The following is a 19,498-nucleotide window of genomic DNA, read 5'->3' on the forward strand; positions in this document are numbered from 1 at the left end:
AGGCCTTACTACTAGACTTATCGGTCCGGTCAGTTACATTAAAAGAAGCTTGAGCCAATCAATGAGCTAATATGCAGGACAGTCAAAAATGTCTACTGAGAGCTACGAAACCTCAAGCAACGTTCGGGACTATCACACGCGGTGAAGGAACATCCTGGCGACATGGGTCGTATTCACTGAATTTGTTGGAAACTAGCCTAACGCGAAACTCACTGAACTCATCAGAACTGAATATGTAATAAATGCCCCGTTTGCCCTTTTACAGACTGCCACTGAAGAAGGAGACGGAGCCCAAAAAGGAGAGCGCATTGAAACCGGGTGACTGATCAGTGCCTTTAACTGGTGGCTTTAACCAAAAAGCGTCATGCAAGCAGAGCCGGTCCGCGGTATATACACCACGGGAAGCGAAGGATTGAGCCGCAAGCATCTGCTTTACTTTACAAGAAAAGACAAAGTATATTTAAGGAGGAATCACCACCTTGTACGTTCTTAGTAAAATTGGAGAAAAGCATTAATACAAATATTTACTGATGAAAAGTGTGACAATTAGAATACCTGTTCCGGATTTTCTCTTGAAAACCAGTCATTGACAACCATCTGCTGGTGAGACAAAACCAATTACTACATGCAGAAAATAAAACAAACGCACAGATGTAACAATTCTCAGAACACAAAGCCCGGGCGCTGAAATGACGGGGCGGCTTTACACACTTCTGTGTCTGAAGCCGGGGCAGTTCGGCGCTTGCCGGTGCAGCTTCCGTGGCCGGAGGGCAGTTGTTGTCCACCCAAAGCCTGGAGAGCAGATGATAAAACTGAAACATCTCGGGACCCTACAGAACACGCTGGTGGGCTTTCCGTAACAGTATGCAACAAAGTATCACGTCTCAGGTGATTGGATTTATTATAAACTATAGTTATTTTCTAAATTAAGTAAAACCGAGTAAAATGAAATGTCTGAAGACCGGCAGATTGCACGGAGGAAAGGTCGGTAACGACGTGTGTTGGATAGAACATTCTAACTTAGAACGAAGAGGCAATACAGAGTCTATCTAGATGAGCCTCAGCGCGTTTGGACATCGTGAAAACCCGTGACGCGGCACCCGGCCACGCTTGTGAAAATTCGACTTGAATTCTTTTCAGAGCGGTTACCAGATAGACTTCGCTCCTTGATCGTTTGAGTTCCAGAATGACCTCATGAGCAATCCACCCCAGTCCGGCGCGTAAGGGGTTAATGATGATTTAACGTGATCCATCGGTGTGATCCGCAGGAAAATATGGAACAGTCGGCTCCCTCCTTCCATACAAGAATTATACTTCAATTCAGCTACTGCCAAAAATATTAATTTGCTTTAAAGAACGGGGCGCCGCGTTTCCATTAGGATTCCATCATTCTTACAGGAATAGTAAATCCTGTGACTTGGGATCTAGAGTCTTCTTCACTAAAATTCTAGAGCCGTTAGAGGTGAAAATAATTAAAATTGAAAGGAAAATATATATACATTTCCAATTGTCTCAATGCATGGGTTTGGGTAAGGAAGGTTCCAATGTTTATTTGAAATAATATATATATATACGGTATATATAGCATGCGCCACATACACAATACACTCTGTGGGTTGTTTAAAGGCATTTAAGTTGCCGCATGGTATTACGCCAGAAAGTACCTAAAAGTAATATTATATGAGTGTATTTATCAGGAATAATTATATATGGGTTATGTCCCAATCACTACCAAATACATCAGTATCGGCTTAACTGTCCGAGCACCAAACCATTAAGCTGTACCACACCACTGGCACAGCAAAGGGTTAAATAAAGATGTCATCATAATGCCCCAGCCCTGGGCTGGCCAGCCCCCCCACGAATCGCTGATAAGCCAATATAAAACAGATTGCAAGCTCCTGGGGGAAGGCAACACCTGGCTATTAGAAAGCCCAGCAAGAAGCAAATCCCCCCGAAATCCCCCGCTCGCTCCTCTCGCCGGATTTACTGATTTCTTTCATTCTTCACGTGCTTTATTTTTTTTAATTAAAAATCTACACCTTAATTGAACATTAATTACCACATATTAAAATTCAGACGAGCTCTTCTGTTCATGAACGTAAGTCAGGCTACCTGAAAGCACGGTGTGATATCCGTGTTACATCCGTGTTACCCCCGCACACGATCTATCGCCTGCCACGGGGTGCCCGCACCGCTGCGCCTGCATGCTCGGTGCTTTACACCCGATGTCACGCAGGAGCGGAGCCCTTTGCTTGCTTGGAATTGTCTGCACAGAATGTCATTTCCAAGCCTCACCCTCCATCATGATCCATTTCTCTTTCCAAACACGGCGCTGTCACACCGTCCTACCATGCCAGCTGTCCCTGCTCCTGCCACCATAGCAACCACGGCGACTACGGCTCAATGTTGTGCCAGCGAATTGGGCACCAGCGCCTGTTCTGCGCAATCACCTCCACCTGCTGGGACTGCCCGTCTCTTTGCTCAGATATTCAAAGCAGAATGCATTATGTGCGGCCCCTGGGGACCACTCCTCGAGCGCTGAAAGGAGCTGTAATTCCTATAAGAACCTATTTACCGGGTCAGCCGTGTTAACATATACACATTCCCGGCCGTATTAGTCAGGGGGACACGGTACATGCCGATGCCACGCGTGTCTGGGAATTTCCCCTTCGATGCTGTGAAGCGTCCGCACAGATAACCCGACGCTGAAAACACGGCCATTCAGAGAGCCCAGTCATGCATGTGGTCTGGAACTGGCGTGGGGCGGACATAGCGCCTGCGGCCCCCGGGGCCTGGTGTTGTGTTTGTTTTGTCTGTGCACTCATTTAACCGATGGGCTCGGGGTAAATGGCGGGTGCGCTCCCGGCAGACACATCTCCCAGCACGGTGAGAAGTGGCCGAGTCCGCGCAGGGATCTCGTGATCTACCCGAGTGCCATCATATTCTAGCTTAACGGGCTCTTCATAGACGGAGCCGGATGAGGATCACAGTAGGAGGAACGGTGGCCAGGTGGCTGATATGTGCCGATCCACACGGACAATCAACTAACCGCAGCAGATAACGGAAACCAGCACTAAAAACAATCATTATGTTTGGCCCCTGTTAGAAGCCGGGGTCCCTGCGCCCGCCCCCCCCCCCCCGCCACGTGCCCACCGTCACTCTGCGTGTTATTTCTGAATTTCAAGGTTACTCGCTCCGCGTCGTCCCGCCATTACTAGTAAATTCACTTTTAATGCTGTTGCGTAGTTTGGAGGAGTAATAAATATAATGCGGCGCTCCCGCGACGCTCTGCCTGCAATCCTTTATGCCTCCCCCATAAGCAGAAAGTTAAGCCGTTGTATTCCCCGGGCGCGGAGCTCTGCTATTACGCACCTACTCTCATCTGTTTAGCCTTAAGGCTTCCTTAAACTACGCTTGATCAGAGAAATGAATGGCTTGTAACCGCCGTGGCATATGCGGGGCTGATATGCATCAGCTGAATATGCGCTGGGAGACCTCGGCGCTGCGTTGGGCTAAAAACCTTCCCGCGCCTCAATACATTTCGTCCCATTGGGGATCCGTGCGGTCGTAATGCTTCTTACTAATGTTACTGTCAGACACATCATTTGGAACCCCCCAAAAATATTAACGCAAGTGAAAAGGAAAAATAAAATGACGGCGATCTACGATTTCTAGGAGGACCGTGGAGGCGCGCGGTGACACTTTCATCCGGTGGGGCCGACGCAGCGCTCGTAACGGAGACCCCCACACCTGCTGGGGGGATACTATGCTACATGATTTGTCGAGTGATGAGTCGAAGCGTCACGGGTCGACGCTTGGGCCCTTAAGATGTTAACGGCTGCCGGTTATTTGCCTTCCCCTGGAATAATCCCGATACGGGAGCCGAGTCTTCTCTCCGTCTGCATTCACGTTACCATTAGGGAAAGTTCTCCCTCTTTGTTCGAGCTCATTAGTTTTGCTGACTTGCTCCTCGCGGTGCCAAGTGCTTACAATTAAGTTTTGAAAGCAAAAGTGGTGAGTGGATGGTAAGATTTTTTTTAATTTTTTTTGTTTGTGTGCTTTTTTTATTCGGTCCAAGAAGCATTTGTCCATCAATTTCCAACATGAATAGTGATGCTTTTTTTCCCGTTTTCAGCAAAATCGCAACATTTCCCAGTAATTAAATTGCTGAAAATATATCCCATTCTTTTTTTTACAGGCTACTGAAGAAAGAGAAAAAAAAACAACAAAAGGAAAAAAAGCTTTGCGTGGAATGCCATAAGGGACTATAAGCTTCCGCCGTCGTATTGTTTGGCCGGGGGGGAAGATTTTTACTTCGGCACAGCAAGAGTTAACAGCCAAGGTCGGCTGTCTACAAACAAACTTGTACGTTAATGCAATTCCTTATCTTAATGTATAAAATATCTTTGCACAATAAGTATCGGTGACTGAAACTCTAATGTCGTTATAGAAAAACAACCTGCAAGCAAATGGCTCTCGTTCCAGGGCTATGTAATCGGATCCGCTCCAAATGCACAAAGGCCCAGGAATCTGAAAGAATCTAAACGCTATCTCCTGTTATCATTAACAGCAAAAAGATGATATTATGTTCTATGAATGACATGCAAGGAACAGAAACATCTGCGGAAGAGAAAGAAATGTCCGCCCTGCCATCCTCCGCCGGGGTAAAGGACACGAGGGGTGCCGAGAAATACGCTCTAAACGTGGACGTAATCTGGATTCTGTTCCATAAACCCGTATCGGCGATTATTACGTGTATTTGACGTTTTAACGTTTCTTCTGTTCCTGTGGATGCCGCCCGGTAAGAGCCATTGTAGTAAATGCATTTAAAGGAAATAACTGTGTTTAGAATTTGGATTTTTGGTAAGAAAAAAATGGAGCAAGTTGGGTTTTATCCACCCAAGAAAAACGAACGGAGGATGGTTTTCAGACCGCCCGTCGGCTCATCTAATGTTATAAGCACAAGAGAGGATGATACATTGGAAAAAAGAAAGCGCTGCTCGGTACCCTGGCTGTTCAAGGGTTAAATGGCAGAATCCGGTGGAATCGCACAAAGTCCCAGATCTTTGCCAGCGTTTTCCATGTTTTGCCAACTTACTTGCAAGTGAACAGCTTGTATCCCTACGAAAAGCAACGGACGGAACAAATTGTATTAAATTATGTAAAAATGGCACTAAAGAGAAGCGTCTACCGGCAAAGATACCGACAGAAGCTGCAGCTTGCTTCCTACGGTAAAACGGCACGGACGCGCAGCCTGAAAACTGGTGACCGCAGAGCTTATTTCAAGGTCACCGGGTCCTAAGCAGAGATGCGGAGCGCGCCAGGGCAGATTTGCGTACATTTTCTCTCCCGCGCCAGGACTGTGGGTAACTAATGGTGCAGAATAAGGGGTTACCCAACCACACAGACGGCTAAATCCAAGTGGAGTGGAAGCCAAGTGGATCGCTCTCTCTCTCTCTGCTTCCCACACTCTGTCTGCTTCGCAAACAATTGTCAAAACAAGCAGTGCATTCCTGCTAAAACACGGCAAAACGAATACACGCAGGCGGAGTGCGTGCCCAAGTGATTTGTTCATCGCTAGCAAACGCGAGTGTCCGTAGAAAAGGCAATTTGCCTCCTGTTTTAAAACCCGGTTCTTCCTGCAGGAACGTGGTTTGTCTCTACGCAAGCGACAAAACATAAATGCAATGGACGTCTATTTACTTACAGAGTGCGCGGAACTAAAAAAACCTGAATGGAGCCTCGTGTCAATGGTACGTCAACGGTACGTCAACGGTACGTAGACCCCCAGGAGTCACTGGGCACAGGGTGCACACGGCCTAGAATAAGGAATGGCACTGGAAAGCCAGGGCAGCTGGCAGGTACAGCAAGCGAGGAAAACGGATAAATGGCATTTCTGGGATATGTAATGAAAACCACAAGACTTTCATCTCATAGAACTTTTAAATTGAGGATAAATTGTCAGAGTCGGACCGTGGACAAGTGATTGTATCCGCATAATGCAGAATGAAAACATTGTGTCCTAGTTACTGCAAAGCGTCGTAATTGTCTTGTTACTATTAAACGCACACACACATAAGTTCAAAAACAAAACGCAGGGAAAGAGAATTAACTTTCATTTCCAAATATGTCTTCTCCGTCGCCCGGCTTTCACTGACAGCCCTGCGACTCCCGACAGCTGGAGCGTCCATACTGGCGGCATCGGAATGACAACATCGAGGAGATTCACATAAAACATACATGTAAAGAAACAGCCCACGGTACCGCTACAGGAGCGCGACACACGGGAAAGGGTCGTTAAGAGATGTGAATGTGACGCAGCGCCAGTTACTTGATAAAACAGCAGATCTGAAATTAAGGGTTTTTTTCCGCTGAGTGAAATGGTTTTTAGATTTAAAAGATTTGGGAAGAATTATGGAGACTTGCAATGAAAATGTGACCAGTGAGTTTCCCAAACACACCGAACAAACTCACATTTTCCACCCTAATAACAGTAACCGGAAACAATAAATATATTTGCAGCAGAAAATGAATTTGCAACTTAAAAGAAAAACAAACAATGCTTTTCAATGAAATATTTTGGTCTGTTTTTCCAAAACTTTTTTTTTTTTACTCATTTTAATCTAATAGTCATTCGCTTTAATTAATTCACCAAGTTCGGGGCATTTTATTGTTTAAAAAACAGGAAAAAACTTTCTACTGAAAACAGGAGGAAAGAAACTATCGGAAGATAATTAAATCAGTTAATTTCAGCAAAAACTGGCTCAGTGGGACGGAATACGGTATAATTTACCCCTCCTTCTGACTTCTTGTTTTGACTCGATGCAGATTGATGATTAAATTGGTAATAGTAACGGGTTTGGAAAATGGCTGATTCGACAGAAACGACGCATTCCCGCATCACGGCGCTGCAGCCGCATTGTGCGTCTCTGCAAACGCTGTCAACAAACGGGCTGAGTGTTTGACAAGATGTTATCGCATTCTATTTTTACAGGTTCGCTCACCCTTTAACGTGTCAATGTAACTCGCGGGGGGGGGGGATCTTTTATTAAAAAACACAAAGGAAAATGAATACTTAGCATTCTGCCTCTCCCTCCCCGAGCGCTGCCCTTTGCTCGTCATTCGGCGGAATATATTTGCTCTTTAGTTAAATTGGCTTTTATTTAAACGTCTGCCTGAAATAGCCCGGAAACATGAGGTGCGTGAGACGAAGGAACGGGGTGTCCCACGGACGATGCTGGTCGGAATCCTGGTGGGAAGCGACTGATTGAAATATTACCGACACATCCGACGTCCGTGAAACGCTTAGGAAGAACGAGGGTAGAAAAGCCTGACCTGTTTGTTTTTTGCCGAATGATTGAATATCTAAATATTATCAGGAATGGTAAATCTCTCCCATCTCTGACGAGCGGGAGGAACGCGCGTCGCCTGATACATTAAAACTATACATTTACATGCGGATATAAATCGCAAATGCAAGTTGTCAACACGCATTTGCAATCATAATTGTTTTTCCCTCACTTCAATAAAACAAAGTATCCAGCCTCAACCTGCCACCTGAATATTACATTCATTCCCAGACAATAGCGGGACACTTGATGTTCTGGATGGAATATAATTTATTATCTGTCAGCATCCATGAACTCGATTGTATCTCCTCGTAACAAACTAGAAACAGGGATTTGGAGCTTTTGGTTTTTTTTTCCTTTCTGAAGTCTCTGTTAATTCAGCAATCAGGCTGCGTGGAAAGTTAAGCGCTGCCATTGTGAAGGTAAAGGTCAGTAAGGTAATGAATCCCGATTGTTTGTGAGTTTTTTTCCCCGTTAATGCAGAATGTGTCCTTTCATTTTATAGACGCAATTTAGAAATCGGCTAATAAATGGGTTTAGCGTCAAAGTCTCAGCCCAACAGCGTGGAGGAAAGTCTCCCGTCACGGCCGCTTTATGAATGAAGAAGCCGGAGATCGTTGTGTTCAGTAAGTATGGATTCCGCCGGCCCCTGTAGCTGTATGGTGTATAAGCTGCTCTTGGAAGAAGGGCCCATGCTGCTCTTGGGTCCCTCGGATGAGCGCGGCGTAGGGAATAAGATCCGGGGTTAAGCTAAAATCATGACGTGAATAGAACCTTGACGTTATATTTAAAGGGTCAGTGTGATGCTACCCTTATTGCCCAGGGAGGTGAAGAATGGGACAGGGTGGCCCCAACGAAAATTTGGACCTCGGAACCCCTCCGTTCACACATTCCCGGCCATTTCAAACCCAGTCGACATTATCAAAGACAGCAAGCAAGCGTGGCAGACGCGAACCAGGACATCAATCCATTCTAGCATTTCTATTCAGTAATAAAGCTGGAGCTGAATCAATATTACAAACTACAGGGTAATGGGCACGGACGCTGCGACTGGAGGGGGAGTCCGTACCTGGCCCTGCAGCCCCATCCCTGCCCTGAATTTCCTTGGTTAAACCCGAGTCCGCAGAAATCACCCGTGTCTGGGTCAGCCGCCTGTATGTCACGTCTGCCCCCGCGGCCCCCGGAAAATGCCCCGCACCCCCGCACGCACACATGGACGCTCCTGCATGGTTTTCTCCAAATACTTGCCAGCCGTCGACTGCATTTTCTGCGGGAGCTGCTGATAACAGCAGAGCCGGACAAATAAGTAATTCATAATTTTATAGTATAGTTTTATAGTGTGATAAAAATAAACCATCTGTCCTTAGTAATATCAAAGCACAGGGCGCTCTGCATCAACTGTGCAGAAAAGCAAAATAAACCAATCGAGATATTCGGAAATCGGAGGCTCGGACGGGCTGCGTGTCAATTTCCTCAATTTGCTATAATGATGCTTTCTGCTTAATTCTGAGGTTCCTGGGGCAATGACCTGTAACTCACCGTGACAGAGCGCTGCCACCGAACGCTCTAAGAACGGCGCGTTTATCACCTGCTTTTTTGTAATCTGCAAAACATCCTCTTGTGCCGCCCCCCGGTGCCGTGATGCCCACAGCAAAAGGCATTAAAAAGGCACAAACTACCTCTCCGAGGACTGGCAGGTAATGTATTAGACATAATTAATTAGCACATCACATACTTCAATACACAATGTTCAGACAGACTTATAATCACCAAATCTTTATAGACAGCGGCTTGATGATGTCTCCGTGTGTCTTGTCTGTTTAACCGTGTACAGGACACGCAGGCTCTTTGTGATGGGAACAAACCAGATCCCCGCTGGCCGGTAAAAGTACGATAACGTGTATGACGGGGGTAAGATTTCCACTTTGTAATACATCATCGGAAGCAGATGAAAGGTTAATTGCGCCGTCGATTATGGGGCGGAATTATTTCCTCCCGTGCTTGGATACGGTGTGATTGTCCACAATCTGGGTTTGGGCCATCGATTAAAGGTTCGGACCATCTTGAGAAAAGCACGTCGGGAATGAAAGGCCGCCCGCGCTTCGTGTTTCGGTGAGTCTTTCCTGAGCCATACGTTTACTGAAGGAGAAGACTCGGTGCCAGCTGCTTACGCCATGCGGCCCGTTTAATTCGTTGTAAATATATGTAAAAAGCGTCTTTGCGACGGCGTATTAAAAGGTTCCGAAAACTTGCTGCTCCGAGCAGGCTGCGAAGTCTGATCAAAACCAAGGTCAACGTCTCTTCACCCCCATTACCAGCAAGGACCTAATCACAGGCAGCGTAATGGGAAATTATTAAACATGCGCTGGCAAAATCATTTTTTGGCTAACCTAGAGACATCTACTTAAGACGTTAGCGTATAACTATTTAAATAGAATTAGTATTATTAAACAGATGAGGACTGATAGCAAACATGAAGGAGCGGGCTGACAGAAGGGTTTTTAAATAGAAATGTCATTAAAACCGAGCCGAGTCCAAACGTCCGAGCGGTTTCAGAGATCAGAACATGGCAATTCTACCCCATTCCCGCTAAATCTACTAGTGACGGCCTGCGGATCCTCAAGAGGTCTTTCCACTACAAGTCCTTTCATCCCGAGGTTACAGAAACATTGAGGGCTGTAAGTGTTTTGCTAAATGGGAACGTGCGCTGGCGTGTCCCAACGTAACACCGGCCTCGCAGCTCTAATCGAGATTAAATGGAAGAAGAACGCTAGTCGCAAATTGTTTCAAAGTTTCATTATTTTGTATCAAACACAAAGGCAAATGTGACAGAAGGAAACAAACAAAGTAAAACCAGGAAAACACCTACAAAAGCTCTTTTTTAAAATTCCCATTGTGTAAATCTGGAACACAAAGCCGTCTCGGAACAATAACACTTCATACTGTCATGTTTAAATAAAGGTTATCAGATTCAAGGACATCTTTGTTTTCTTTTTTAAGTGTCAGAACACGTATCGGTTTTTTTTTTCTCCAAGACAATAGTGCTTTAATTTAAATATGCATAAATATTCAGATGCTTTCGCAAAAACTACAGCAGCTCCGTGATACTTCGGGCTTATATAATGAGCATGACAGCACACGCGTGCACATTTCAAACCTTCATACATCGCTCCATGTTTAATCCTTCACCATAAAGAATCCCCAAAATAAATGACTCTTGGGCGGGGGGTTTAAATGTCCGTTCCGCCAACCTTAGCCGAGAGTAACTTATTTTAATTTGCCGAATGTCAGATATTCCCAAAGCTCATAAATGTACCGTTTACCAGGGACACGATGGGTTAAACAGCTTGGGGACTAGTTAAGGATCTGGCTATACATTAAGCGATCTTGCGAATCAGTGCTGTCCGTTTGTTTAATAGGGAGGGCCGTATATCCGTCAGAAGCACAAGCTGTTTTAGGATGGCCTGGAACCACGAAACTTCTGAGAGTTCCTTCCTGCCTGCGCCGTGTTTTAGGATTGGACGAGCACGTCATCCAATCAAATTGCAGGGAGAGCCAAAGATGTCTGACTCAGCCCTGGACTTTAGTCCTTCCCTAGAGGTGTTCCCCCCAGAAATGCCATCTCCTATACGCTTAATGTATGGGATAGCATATTCTGCATAGGATCTACATACGCGTCCTTCTCCAGGCTCGGGATAAAGCGACGAACGAGTTACATGTATTTACCATCCCGCCGGACGCCGAGGAAGAGTTCCTACAAAAACCGCAATTGCCTCATTTCCCGTCTCGGAGAATTTATGGATATGTTCCTATGTATTTGCTGGGTGTGAGGCGGTGACAGAGCTGACATTTAGGTGATAATGCTTAGTGAATTGAATCTTTATTTATTAACGTCACTAAGGAGTTCTCCACTAGTAAGGGAGAATTCTGCTTAGAATCCGCACACAGATTGTATTTCTTATGGCTTTAAAGGAGAAGTGAGCGCTGCACTTACATCGATAGACTTTAAGAGCTGTGTTTTCTGGTCCATGTCCAGGAGGAACGTCGTTACAATGATTATAACGCACCTGTCATCGATGGGCACCCTGTAGCTGTATGTGGATGGTTCTCATTGTCAAGGCAGATCTGTACAAGCATTGGCACAAATACTTAACTCTGAGTCTCGCTACCCTCCCAACGTCTCACGTGTAGAAGTCCTAGCAGTCCTACCGGCTCTGCTTTTCCCTAATGCGATCCGTGTCCTAAACCATGGGGTAACGTATAAGCCGGACACCCCTCCACCACGCAGAACGAACAGGTCCCGGATCCAGGTGTCCTTCAGCTCCCAAAAGCCAACAATCAACCGCCCCCCCCCGAAGGACCGAACCAAGGACAGATCCTACTTTACTAAGTAAAATCCCCCAAAAACACCGCAGTCTGGGGTGATCTGTGAAAATTATCAGCTAGGAATCTGTCAAAACGAGCATATGCCTAACAGAAGTATTTGTTTTCCCACTGAGTAAAAAGTACAGATTTCTTTTTACATAATTAGGATTTGATATATAAGAGGCTCTTTCTCCTCAGTGGGAGACCAACAAGACACGGAACGCTTCCCTCACCCTTTACGAGGCAAACGCAAATACACGGCTGGAACAAACATTGGAAGGGGATTCCAGGACCTTTTATTGCAAAAATCTAACAACTCCATTATTTCATTTCCAGATAATTGGTAGCATAACAGTGGCTGGTGAGTGGGGGGGGGCAGGTTCTGTCAACCATTGTACCTAAAAAGCTACTTAAAAATCACAACGTATAGATTTTAAAAGTGAACGAGTTTCTGCGTAAAATATGAAATACGGTACCTTTTATTGGGTACCCCAGAAAAAAGATATTACGTTTCATAAGCTTTTAGGACCTCGTCGTTCTCTTGCGACAAACTTACTAGGGCCAGCCCTTCATAAAGAAAAGTTTCATTATACTGAAGAACATGATCAAAATGATCCAACTTCATATCCTATATACTATATGCAGGGGGGATATATTTGTACAGGATAGATCATTAATGGTTAAACTTTGACACCGCCGCTTGGCCGGCTAAATATATATATATTGACTGTATATATTAATTGCGTTTATGCGTTCCAATATGTACAAACAGCATTAATAATGAGCTCAGGTATACGAAGCGCACTATAAACGGCGTGCCGTGTAAAAATGACTGTTTGTAGGTAAAGGGATATGTTAAGATACCCCGTAATGTAACCACACACTAACGTCAAGAAGGAGCACAAAAGGCACATTGTGCGCCGAGCCGGGGGAACGTCTCAATTCTAGCTCTTTAAAATTGAAGCCGTTTTTTTTGGCGTTTTTCAGATTCGGATCTCGCTATTTCGAGCCCACGGTTCAACCCTTGAACTCGGGAACAACAATTATATTTAGCAAAGTTGATTTATTCATAAGTAAATAGGATACAGTGTGGATAAAGTGGACGGATCAGGAGGCAGTTATTAGATTTGTTAAGTACAAAGGCCTCACTGTTGCGGACAGCGAAGGCTCAGCAGTTACTGTACCTTTCAAAACTAATATGTAACCATATCTGTTTTAAAAGAGTGATTCATATTACTTCCAATGCATGAGAAACCCGGCCTCATCCACACAGCAGGAAACTTGAGTCTGACTTTAATGAGCTTCAATTGGAATGTGGCCTTTGAAAAGTAGTGCATTTGAAAAGATGGAACATTAAATTTTGTAATGATGTAAAACATCTTCAATTTTTGACAGGACAATGGTGCTTATTGTGCTTTATAGCCCCAGTGGTGATTCAAAGGTCACTTTGTATATGACTCCACAGACAGGGGCAGCAGTGAATGAAAATTAGGTTCCATGTGATCAGCTTTATTATTAATCAGATGAAAATGGATTTTTAACATTTTTCTAATGAGCAACGGAGAAAGAGGAAAATACCAGCGATACAATTGGGCAACAGGACTTTTCAGCTGGGAGTAAGCGGGAATTGTTGGGGGGTGCCGGCGCTAATAGGAATTTACTGTCTAAAATTAAAGCAGAGTACGCAACGTGGCTCGAGATGCACAGATAACGGCTGGATTTGTACCCTGCAATTTGCCATCTCCTTTCTTTGTTTGCAATTATACTATGTCATGTTCAACAAGTAAAGCATTTGCACGTGTCCAATTACAGGGAAATATACCACGGGGACGAGGCAGCGCTCTCGCTGCCAGCTTCACAAGACGTGGCGGAGAAACGTGGCAAGCGTCCCTTCGGCCGATCCTGGCTTCTATCACTGTTTCCCTGCTGGATTGCCGTTCATTGGGTGAACTTGCTGTACTTATCATGTACAAAATGAGACTTCATTAACACAATTAGACAGAACACCAAACCGCAGGTCACTTGCGCTACTAATCTGTAGGTCATATATATTGGAAACCAACTTTATCCTCATCTGCTGAAATCCCCTTTAGACGAGAAGGATAGCGGTAAAGGTGACCAGGATGGTTTTAAGACTGTATAATAATGGGATTTTTACTTCATGTTCCAATATATATATATAGTTTGGACTGATATGGCACATCATAAAACAGTGATTGCTAGTGGACCCCGCAAACAGCGTATACACACCGTGCCATCATTTGTCGGGGTATGGAAGCTGGGTGTGTACAATGGGTCCAGCCAATATCTTATTAGATATTACTGCCCAAAGGTGAATAAGGAAAGCGGACAGGGAGACTTGAGACTGCTTAATGTCACGGCAGGCAGTGATTCCCTTGTCAGCCATGATGGAAGAACGATACATACAACAGGAGAGGCCAACAGGTAGCTCTTCACTTTCTTTGGGGCTACAACCCGCTGATAACCAGTTACTGGTTAAAAGAAGCTTAGTAATTATCGTGTGTGTATGACAGAGACACGGTGTAGATGTATAGGAGCGATTCCTGTTGTGCTATTAACCTGTTGCGAATGAATGAGCTGAACAGATCCTTAACATTCCATATCTCATTAAATTCACATCCAATGTATTTTAGTTCATTCAGCTGGATAACTGCTTCTATTTCATTAAAATAGACATAGTGCTGATCCTTTTGCCCCCTTCCATCTGATAATTAAGAGATTCCCACAAGGTGGTAACTGGTACATTTTATATCGAGCTCAATTATTCCTTTCACATCAGCCTGAAACATATTTGTGCCAAAGAGCAGCCCTATGCTAGGCAGAGAAATCAAGGGTTTTACCAGATAAGCCTGCTCTAAATAGTACGTGCTTGCACTCCGTTAGTGTTTGAAGGCGACATTAAGTAGCCATTACCCTACATACTAGTACGGAATCGTGTTCTGCCTTTTGTCGCACAAGTTCTGCCATCAGTAGATGTGTGAGATACCGCACACCCAAATAGTGTAGTGAAGAACCAGAGCCTTTCAGAGGCTCCCACGGTGTGACCTGGAGCGATTCCAGAGGCTCTCACGGTGTGACCTGGAGCGATTCCAGAGGCTCCCACAGTGTGACATGGAGCAATTCCAGAGGCTCCCCATGGTGTGACATGGAGTGTTTTCAGAGGCTCCCCATGGTGTGACATGGAGTGTTTTCAGAGGCTCCCCATGGTGTGACATGGAGCGATTCCAGAGGTTCTCCATAGTGCGACATGGAGTGTTTTCAGAGGCTCCCTGTATTGTGGAACAGAGCTCATCTGGAGGCTCCAGCGTGGGGGTTATTGTGGGCAGTTATGTATCTTTATAATGAAATTACATGAAATGAAATTTTTCCTGGGTTTCACAGTTTAACGTGCAGTTTCACTGCTCACGAACCTACCAGATACGCCATGAACAAATGTCAATGAAGTATGTACCGGACAGGGGTAGAAATGCACAATTTATAACTAAATGCAGATATTAATGGTTACAAGTCGCCCTATCTCATTAAAAAAATGAAGCAGAATGTGCGAATGTTTCAAAGAGTTCTCTGGGCTATTCATCTATGGCAGTGAGCCTCAAGTGCTAAATATCCTGCTAAACGGCTAGGAGTTTGGCCCAATAAAAATAATTAAGAAATGAAACGGAAAGAGCAACATGTGCAGTATTTCAGAGTTAAATTGACAGAAAAGTATCGAAACATGTATAAGTAGAATTATGGCCCACTCTACAACAATTTGCCGTCTCTTCTGAGATTATAAGGTCTACTAAAGAATAGATTAATCATGTCTTTATTGCCAAAAACTTATCAATAGTCCAAAATCTTTTAGGGTAATTATAAGGTGGGGTACCTGGTGGTCGGCATATTGGAGCCACTATTGAGTATCCACAGTATCAAGTATCCATAAACCATCATAACAGGAGGATCCGAGGTTTTCCATGATTCTGAGAACATAATGTGTAGAATCCGATAGGAATCCGTGGTGTACATCACAACAGACTTATGGATGGGAATCACGAAGTTCCTACCCAGCCAACCCCCGAGTGAATATGTTCTGTGTTTAGTTAAAATACGAACATTTAATTTAGTGTGATTCTCAAAGTGTGGAGGGCCCACCGCCAATGGCCCTAGGCACTTTTAAGGTGCTCCCTGGGTTGACAGCTATGCTTTTTTCACTGGGAACGTGCCAAAGACAAAAATTTGGTACAAAACTAAAACTTCAGCCTACCTTATCACAAATCCATTTGTTTCATTTTCCAATTGCAGGTGACACAAAGTGGAATGGTTAGCGCTTTTTGAAAACTGTTTAGGAGACTTTGTAACTAATTCCATCTTGTAAAGGCTGGCCAGAATTCTGACATGTAACGCGTATTCATCTACTACTCATATCATATACAAGCACTGCGTACTAGAATAAAACAATAAGGAAACATGAATTCTTAGTTTAGCACATAAAACGGGCAGGATACCTATCTATCTATCTATCTATCTATCTGTTATCTATCTATCTATCTATCTATTTGTTATCTATCTATCTATCTATCTGTTATCTATCTATCTATCTATCTATCTATCTGTCAGTCTGTCTATCTATCTATCTACCTATCTATCTATCTATCTGTTATCTATCTATAAATTTACATTGTGAAGCCTATTACTTAATTTCTTTCTTACAGTGAAATGTCATTCTTACACTACATCAATCAAATTTTAATATAATTCATTATTAAATAAATATAATCCTCTTATCCTATGCAAGAAAACATCATAAAAAATTCAGAGGTCTTCATAGAACGAAGAACGTTCCCATATTTCCTCTATAAATACTACATTACTATGTGTCACTTATTTAATTCTTCATGTGGTGGTAAGGGTTCCCTTTTGATTATTATGTTAATGATTCTATAAACAAAATCCTACCCCCAGTTCATAAAATTACATTTTGCTTCTTTAAACCTCTTTGTTTTTAAAAAGGCCAAAACCTCCTATAGCACATAATCCGTACATCTGCGGTTTCTCCGTCTAGGGCAGGCACCATATGCTCTTAATTATTATAATAGCCTTAAAGAACTTGTTCATGGGGAAACACATATGATCCTTTTATTATTACCGGTTTGCAATTTAAACAGTTTTAACAGAAAACCTTTGGCAGCGAGGGAATGAAATGCACAAGTACCCGCAAACATGTTATTGACCTTTAAAAATCCCACCCACCGAGGCTGGAACACATTCTGCCTCCTTTGTCACATTTAAGTGGTCACCCGTGATGCTGTCCCCTTAGACAAATGCCGGGCACGGAGACTTCAAGGGCTTACCAAATATTTTGTGGACCCTACTGGTATTGTGGGTCAACAGGCAAGAGGCAGGGCTGTTTCACCAATGAGCTACTCAAAGTCCTGTATCTTTACCTACAGTGACGTACAGAGCTGCCTATATATATATATATATATATATATATATATATATATATATAGTGACTCCTCTGACACAAAGCTGTCAACGTCCAAGGAGGGGTAAGATTTTGGCGTTAGGGTTTGCACAGGGATTCTGCCAGCATGGTTAGTCCATGGACACGCTCACTTCTACCCCATGGATGTTCTCTGCATGTTCTGGGGCAATATGAATATGAAATAAGCATAGAAAATAATTGATGGTGAGAGTGGGGGGAATTAGAGAGCCAATGCCCATGATTAGTAAAAAGAACAAAGGTGTTGACTGATCTGAGACCAACGTGGAAAAGAGTCCCAGCGCTTTGAGCACAGCTGGACGCGACACCAAATCACAAAGAATGAGATTGAACAGAAGAAGGTGATATGGAGGAGAGACATTTAGGACACAGAGGTGGAAAAGTATGACCAGAAAAAAGGGAATAACTCAAACTCTACATCAAAGACATGGAATGCGATGTCGAGGGACAAGAGGGCAACATGCCAGCAAGTGAAACGATGGAGAAGCGGTGTGTGAGAACATGTGATCCTGGGATAAAAAGAACAAAAGACGTTAAAAGACATAGATAGATGGATGGATGGATGGATGGATGGATAGATAGATAGATAGATAGACAGACAGACAGATATGTATATATGGAAAGGGGTGTGAAATGTTTTGTATCGGAATTCGGATGGATCATTTAACGTCAGTTCCATTTCGTGCCTCATTCTTCACAATGTTAACTGGTGCTCAGCTTCAAGCTACTGAACCAACGTTCCTGTAACTGCTGGGAAGGGGCAGGGAGAGCAACACAAAAGGGGCTTTGTACTCGTGGAGAGCTGAAAGACACCTGCCGTCTACTACGACAAAACAATGTTTCTTCTTTTACATGAATTCCCTCCAATCAAGTAATTTATGTGTTAGCACGTGTTACCTGAGGTTTTATTAGTGGTCGTGGGTTAGAACAGCAGTTAACAACACAGTAAAAGTTTAACTTCTGAGGAAAGAGACTCGGCAGCAAACACAGCGCCCAAAACGTCCAGAAATACCGAAATACCGATAGAACTTCTAAGGTTATTTCCAGTTCAAGGTCATTCTTTCTGAGCTCAGGTGACCTTAACTAACGGCAACTAAGTGTTAAAAAAATGGCATGAATAGTACCTTTTCTGAAATAAATGAGTAGCGATATGATTATTGGGCCCGACTGATGACACATACAAGATGCAAGTGGTAATAACTTTAATTATGAATCCCCAAAACAGGAAATGCAGGGAAATGGCCAACACCAAAGAGTACCAATCCAATTAGAGAAACGATGAGAGAATCACAGAATGAGACAGTATTAGACAGAATCAGTACTTCTTTAAGGACGAGGGAAACACAGAATAAAATTGCTGATATATTTTGTACAATTCTCAGTACCTTTTAAACCCAGGCTTAATAGTTTTGGCGTGTTACCGTTTGCGTGTTTCATGTCATGTGGTCACAAGATAGAATCCTAGTCTATCAATTGACTAAATGTTCTCGTCTTGATATCTGACTCAACAGACCCCTAAGGACCGTCCATCAGAGTGTTTAAAAAAACCATCGGAGGTCTGTAATGGACTATGGGATAAAGTCTGAGGAGTCTTCAGAACGTGACAAAAACATACATTCCGTGAACACATAAAACGGGACTCCCCGAAAACAAGAAAAACGTTCATTTCAGAGGAACTGGAGGCAGAAACAACATAATACTTTTTTTTTTTTCAATACAACATTTTTTTTCTATCAGACTACAAAAATATAAAGGCACATGTGAAAGAAAAAAATACTATTATCATGATAGGTTCCCCTTTGACACCAGGCAACTTCATTTGGATATGGGGGAAGAAGATCGAGAACCTGCAAGTCTGTCCGAAAGAGGAGCAGATAAATAAGGAAATGAACACTCCATGTGGATATCAAATCACTTTAAACAATAAAAACACACACATACACGAGTAGTAGCTTACACATTAAAATGTACAGTTATGCTAGCCCATCGGGACGAAAGAAGCACAGACTGGCTTGCGAGCATGCAGAAGCCAAAAGTTCCAATGTGTATCCTTCTGGAAGAATGGACAGATCTCATTTGCCACCGATATGAAGACAATAATAGCGAAGTCTTTGACCCCAAGGATATGGCCAACTCTCCCAGGCCTGGCGCGGTCCACATGCTCCCTGCTGCTTGTCTGTGCAGATCATCACACGTAGGGAGACATCGCTGATAAGACACAATCTCAGTCTCGATGCGTTTTTATGTTAATGCACTTCCTCAGGAACCCACGAAAGCC

General features: G+C 43.7%; 1 protein-coding gene across 1 annotated transcript in view; it reads right to left on the reverse strand.

The window, feature by feature from the left end:
• ZNF536 (zinc finger protein 536) overlaps positions 1-19,498 on the reverse strand; it is a 111,718-nt gene that overhangs the window by 30,358 nt on the left and 61,862 nt on the right. The gene's annotated exons all lie outside the window — the stretch shown is intronic.

This window comes from Spea bombifrons, chromosome 10 (genome assembly GCF_027358695.1).
Source record: "Spea bombifrons isolate aSpeBom1 chromosome 10, aSpeBom1.2.pri, whole genome shotgun sequence".
Taxonomy (NCBI): domain Eukaryota; kingdom Metazoa; phylum Chordata; class Amphibia; order Anura; family Pelobatidae; genus Spea; species Spea bombifrons.